Source organism: Eleutherodactylus coqui, chromosome 4 (genome assembly GCF_035609145.1).
Source record: "Eleutherodactylus coqui strain aEleCoq1 chromosome 4, aEleCoq1.hap1, whole genome shotgun sequence".
Taxonomy (NCBI): Eukaryota; Metazoa; Chordata; class Amphibia; order Anura; family Eleutherodactylidae; genus Eleutherodactylus; species Eleutherodactylus coqui.
In genome coordinates, this window is record NC_089840.1 from 226,860,642 (window position 1) to 226,866,801 (window position 6,160).

Genomic DNA, 6,160 nt, shown 5'->3' on the forward strand with positions numbered 1-6,160 from the left:
TGCAGTTCTGCAGGAAGAAGAGACAGGAGTCACGTGAGCTGTCAAACCCCGCTCGAGCTCCGCGGGTCACGTGTCCTCCCGCGCGCACCTGATGTCACAACAGACTGCACACGACTCAACTGACAGTTGAGAGTCGCGCTCAACCCGTATGGACGACGCGATGGACGCAGCCAAGAAGAGGATCCAGCGCCTGCTGCACGAGGCCTCAGCCTACAGGGACTTGTCATCCGCCCTGGACCTTCGGGACAGCCCTGCTCTGTCAGGTAACTCCCCTGCTGATTACCCTCTGCAGGCCCCTCATCTGCTCGGTGTCGCCCCCACACTCCCGGTGGTCAGCGCTGTGCACACAGTGCCGCTTCCCTCGGAGATGTTAGATTATTTTAACCCCATGAAGAACACGCATTGCATGATGGGAGTGTTCCCTGAGATCAGCCAGGCTTGGCTGGCCATTAGCAGTGACCTCTTCCTGTGGGACTTCCGCACCGGCCGGAATGTCACTCGCTTTGGTGGCCTCAGGGACACAATCGTGTGTGCTGGACTGGTCAGACCTCAAGAAGGTGTCGTCCAGCCACAGACGTCTCATCTGCTGATCATTGCCACTCCGGTCACACTTGTTGTATTAGGAGTGAGCTGTCTGCAGCCTGAAGATCCCCATGACAACCCTTCTGGGCAGATCCAGCTGCTAGAAGAGCCCTTGTATTCTGCCGCTGCAGAAGATACCTACGTATCTGTCGCCGGCACACACAATGGGCGCATCTTTCTGTCTGGTACATCCGGCTGCTTGTATGAAGTGGTCTACCGGGCTGAAGCCGGCTGGCTTAGCCCCAAGTGGCAGATTATTAACTGTACGCGGAGCGCGGCCGGCGTGCTGCTCGCCTCCTGGCTTCTAAGCAGACATGACCCCGTCGTTCAGATCGCTGTGGATGACAGCCGGAACATCTTGTATACCCGCTCTGAGAGCGGCGTACTACAGGTCTATGACTTGGGTCCAGATGGCAGCGGAATAACCAAAAAGGCGTCAGTATTCCAGGACGCCATTGTATCCGCTGCTGTAGGGATCGCCAAGACAGCCGACCCGTCACTCTTCAGGCCCATCATTCAGATTGCTGTCATTGAAGATTCAGAATCTGTGAATTGTGACTTGGTGGCTATTACTGGCGCCGGCGTCCGCCTTTACTTTACATCCGCCCCGTCAAAGCGGCCCGCAGCTCAGCCCTGGCGATTGGATTTAGTCCATATTCGCCTACCGCCCGGATTTATAGACTCTGCCACCGTGGACAAGCCATCAAACGTCCATCAAGTGCTTTATAGCGATGGCGTTTTCCTTATGGCAGCTGCTGAAAACGCCGTCTATGACCAACTATGGTGCATCAACCATAACTGCGTCCCATTTCAGAACCAATTAATGGAAACACATGCCGTAAAACATCTGCGGGGTCATTCCTGTGTAATTGCGTCTGTCAAGGACTCTTCCGTCCAACAACATATGGTTCCAGCCAAGATGTTTGTTGTGCTCTCCGCACATGGAAGCCATATCTTCTCTCTGGTCAGACCGGTGGAGCAGCTTCAGGATCCTCTCATCGACGCTTATGAAGATGAAGATGAGCAGAAGACTGAACAACTTTTTAAGGTGTATCACCCGGACCAGGCCTGTGCAGCTAGTTTACACCTTGCGTGTTCTACTGCTGCCTCCGATCAGAAGCTGTCTACCTGGGCTACTGAGGTATTTTTCCGATATGGAGGAATAGCGCAGGTGAAGAATTACTCTTCACTTCCCGCACCCAATAACACCAGGGCAAATAACACCATATCTGTTGGGTCACCCTTACCCACACGTAGCCAGATACCAAATAAACGCTTCCAGGGTTCAACTCAACAACATTTTTCTGGAGGACACAATGGGATTTACATCTATTTTACCAGCATTATTCACCTCATCTGGGATAAAGACCTCATAGTCGAAAGAACATGCAAGAATGACAACGGTGACTTCATAAAAATGGATAGTGGCATCTCCGGAGAACTTCTGCAATCAGCTCTACGAGACCTCAGAGACTTACAAGAATTTCTGGAGAGAAATTTTAATTTTGGAACGGGCACCCTCAGAGATCTAAAGTCTAAATATGAGAGCACGATCCCTCGTGGCAACAGGGCGACCACCGGCACAAGGCAGAAGCTGAAGAACAGTTCTGGAAAAGCCTTCAGTTTCCTAAAGCGTGATACCAACACCTGCCATCACCAAGAGGTACATGACGAGTGTCACACTGAGGCCCCGCTAACGGAGAAGACCTCCCTTCAAGGAATTCACCAGTTGGTGAAGAAGACCTGCCAAACCTTAGCGGTGTGGAACCAGTTCTGTGAGCCCCACTTTCACCAGGTAGTGTCTGGGCTTCGCAAGGAGTTGCAGAAGCAGCTGAAAAACATGACCTTTAAAGATCTAGTCATCCGGGGGAAGAAGCTGACCAAGACTCTCATCGCATCATTGATCGACTGCCATATCCGTCACAATGTAAATACGGATGAGGTGATCTCTTACCTGCAGCACATGTGCCCGATATTTTACAGCAGTGAAGATGCCATATTGTCCAAGGCTTATGTACTTATACAACGATCCCTTCAAGTCAACAACAAGTATGATAAAGAACAATTGCTGCGCGCGTCACTGCAGGAGTACCAGAAAGTATGTCACCTTCTTGACTTGGCTAGTGTTTGTGGCAAGTACAGACAGCAGTGTTTTTATGAGGGTGTAGTACAGCTGTGCCTTACATATGCTGGAAACAAGGATCCGCAAGGCCTTGGTTTGCGCTATCTGAAGAACGGTGAGCCCGAAGGCGATGAGTTGGGCTTACAAGCATTTGAAACCAAGATGCACAGCTACAAAATCATCATTGATTTACTGCAAGAGCTGGTCAACCAAAGGAAATCTGCTCCCCGAAGAGTAACCACAAAGCACGGCCCCTCTGGACTTCTTTTTCACCAGATACTGGAATTGCTTCCGCGCTCTGCAGATGAATTCTTCCATATTGTGTTATTCAACTGGCTCATCAAGGTTGATCTCACAGACGTCCTGCTGGAGCTGAAGTCACCTTTTCTGGAGTCTCATTTGGTGCGCATGTCCAACCATGAGGACAACGAAGTGCGCTACATGAATTTATTGTTCTGTTACTACCAGAAGAAGGGAAGTCCCATCAAAGCTGCCAGGGTGATGGCCAAACTAGCGGACTACGAGAGCCCCAACATCTCTCTGAAAGGAAGGATTGAATACTTATCTAGAGCCATCTTGTGTGCCAGAACCACCAATGGCCAGTATGGACGTGCTGAAGATTCAGAACTCATACATGAGCTGGAAGACTTAATGGATGTCGCTAAAGTACAGCTTGAAATCCAGAAAGTGCTACTCAGGAAATACTCCCAACATCCTCCAGCACAGACTGCTGCGGCGCAGCTTGATTCACAGGTAATGGACCTTACAGCTCTGTATGAGAAATTTGCAGACCCATTCCAGCTTTCAGAGTGCAAGCTTGCAATCCTTAGATGTGCTTCTTTTTCTAATGCTTTCCTGGTGCAGCAGATATGGAAGGAAATCATACAAACAGAGTTGAAGGACAGCGTAGAGATGGATGCTGCCGACAGGATGCAACTGCTGAACCTGAAGTTGGTCTCACTGGGCAAGATCTATGCCAGCACTCCCATGTATCTTCCTCTTCAGTTTTTGGCTCAGTACCTGGAACAACAAGTCTGCTCCTTGGATTGGCCGGCAGACTTTGGGTTAAAGACAATATTAGAGATGAATGTGCCGTTTCCCACGTGATCTCAGAATTGGGAATCCCTTCTGGACGGAGGTGAAGAAGCCTTTCCTTCTGCCGCAATGTATTCATGGGCTGCTCCCCGCATATGGAAATGACCATAATATCGTCCAGAGCCTTGACAGACAGCAATTTAACACAACCTGTGTTCCAATGCATCAGATCACACGGGCGTATTTCCAAGCCAATATAGCTCCGGGCGTTTTTACATTGGGCCCAAAAGATAGTCCAGGAACATCGGCTGCTGCATGGGCTCCTATGCTTAGCTCCGCCCCTTCCATTGCACAGAACCAGCAGGGAGGAACAAGAGGTAAGCCTGCGATTGGAAGGGAGGGGAAATGGGCAATGATAAAACATCAATCTATTTTATGTTGATCCAGGGATTATTCTGGATCAGCCGCCATTCTCCATGCTCCACATCTTACTCTACTGCTAGAAATATTGGGCATCTTGTCCTGCTGCATAGATAACATCGATCTGCTGTACCAACTTTCAAAATGTTGATCCAGGGATTATTCTGACTGCCATTATGGAGTCAGGAAGGATTTTTTTCCCCCAATGCCTCATTGGGGGTTTTTTGCCTTCCTCTGGATCAACAAGATAAGGTGGTACAGCAGAATGATGATGTTCATGCATCAGGACAACATGTGCCACATTTAGAGCAGTAGGGAAAGATTTTAAGCATGGAGAACATGGACTTAAATGACAAGCCGAGGGAGAATGTGTAGAAGTTGGGAAAACATCAATCTAATTTACTCCCTTTTCTCAACAACCACTCATTCCACATTCCCCATTGGCTTATCAGTTCAGCCGACATTCTCCATGCTCCACATCTTACTCTACTGCTAGAAATATTGGGCATCTTGTCTTGCTGCATAGATAACATCGATCTGCCGTACCAACTTTCAAAATGTTGATCCAGGGATTATTCTGACTGCCATTATGGAGTCGGGAAGGAATTTTTTCCCCCAATGGGCTAATTTGGCTTCTGCCTCATTGGTTTTTTTTTGCCTTCCTCTGGATCAACAAGATAAGGTGGTACAGCAGAATGATGGTATTTATGCATCAGGACAACATGTGCCTCATTTAGAGCAGTAGAGAAAGATTTTAATCATGGAGACTGTGGACTTAAATGATAAGCCAAGGGAGAATGTGTAGAAGTTGGGAAAACATCAATCTATTTTACTACCTTTTCTCCACTTCCACTAATTCCACATTCTACATCGGCTTATCAGTTCAGCTGACATTCTCCATGCTCCACATCTTACTCTACTGCTAGAAATATTGGGCATCTTGTCCTCCTGCATAGATAACATCGATCTGCTATACCAACTTTCAAAATGTTGATCCAGGGATTATTCTGACTGCCATTATGGAGTCGGGAAGGAATTTTTTCCCCCAATGGGCTAAATTGGCTTCTGCCTCATTGGGGTTTTTTTGCCTTCCTCTGGATTAACATGATAAGGTGGTACAGCAGAATGATGGTATTTATGCATCAGGACAACATGTGCCACATTTAGAGCAGTAGAGAATGATTTTGAGCATATAGAACATGGACTTAAATGACAAGCCGAGGGAGAATGTAGAATGTGTGGAAAGTGACAAAAGGTGGTTCAGCACATTGATGTTTTCTATACAGCAGGAGAAGATGCCCCATGTTGGGAGCAGAAGGGAAAGATATTGACCGTGGAGAATGTGGGCTTAATTGATAAGTCGATGGAGAATGTGTAGAAGTTGAGAAAACATCAATCTAATTTACTACCTTTTCTCAACAACCACTCATTCCACATTCACCATTGGCTTATCAGTTCAGCTGACATTCTCCATGCTTCAACTCTTCCTCTACTGCTAGAAATATTGGCCATCTTGTCCTGCTGCATAGATAACATCAATCTGCTGTACCAACTTTCAAAATGTTGATCCAGGGATTATTCTGACTGTCATTATGGAGTCGGGAAGGAATTTTTTCCTCCAATGGGCTAAATTGGCTTCTGCTTCATTGGGGGTTTTTTGCCTTCCTCTGGATCAACAGGTGGGGGGGGGGGGGGGGGACAGGCTGAACTAGATGGACATTGTCTCTCTTCAGCCTGTGTTATTATGTATTTGTGGGCAGCATGGTGTCTTAGAGATTATCACAGCTGCCTTGTAGGGCCATAATTAAAAGGGGTTGTCCATTTGCAAATGATTGATAGCCTATCTTTAGAATAGGCCATCGCTAGCATATCCGCCAGGGTGTATTCACAGACATAGGTTAATGTAGTCAAGCACTCAGCTGATTTCTGCAGAAAGAAGACAGCTCTATTCCCAGGGCAGTTTTCAAAGGGAATTTGGACTGCACCACAAAGCAAGGCCGC

At 47.7% G+C, this 6,160-nt stretch overlaps 1 pseudogene; it reads left to right on the forward strand.

The window, feature by feature from the left end:
- The first annotated feature begins 131 nt into the window (after positions 1-131).
- On the forward strand, positions 132-4,242 carry LOC136626625 (nuclear pore complex protein Nup155 pseudogene; annotated as a pseudogene).
- Positions 4,243-6,160: the final 1,918 nt, after the last annotated feature.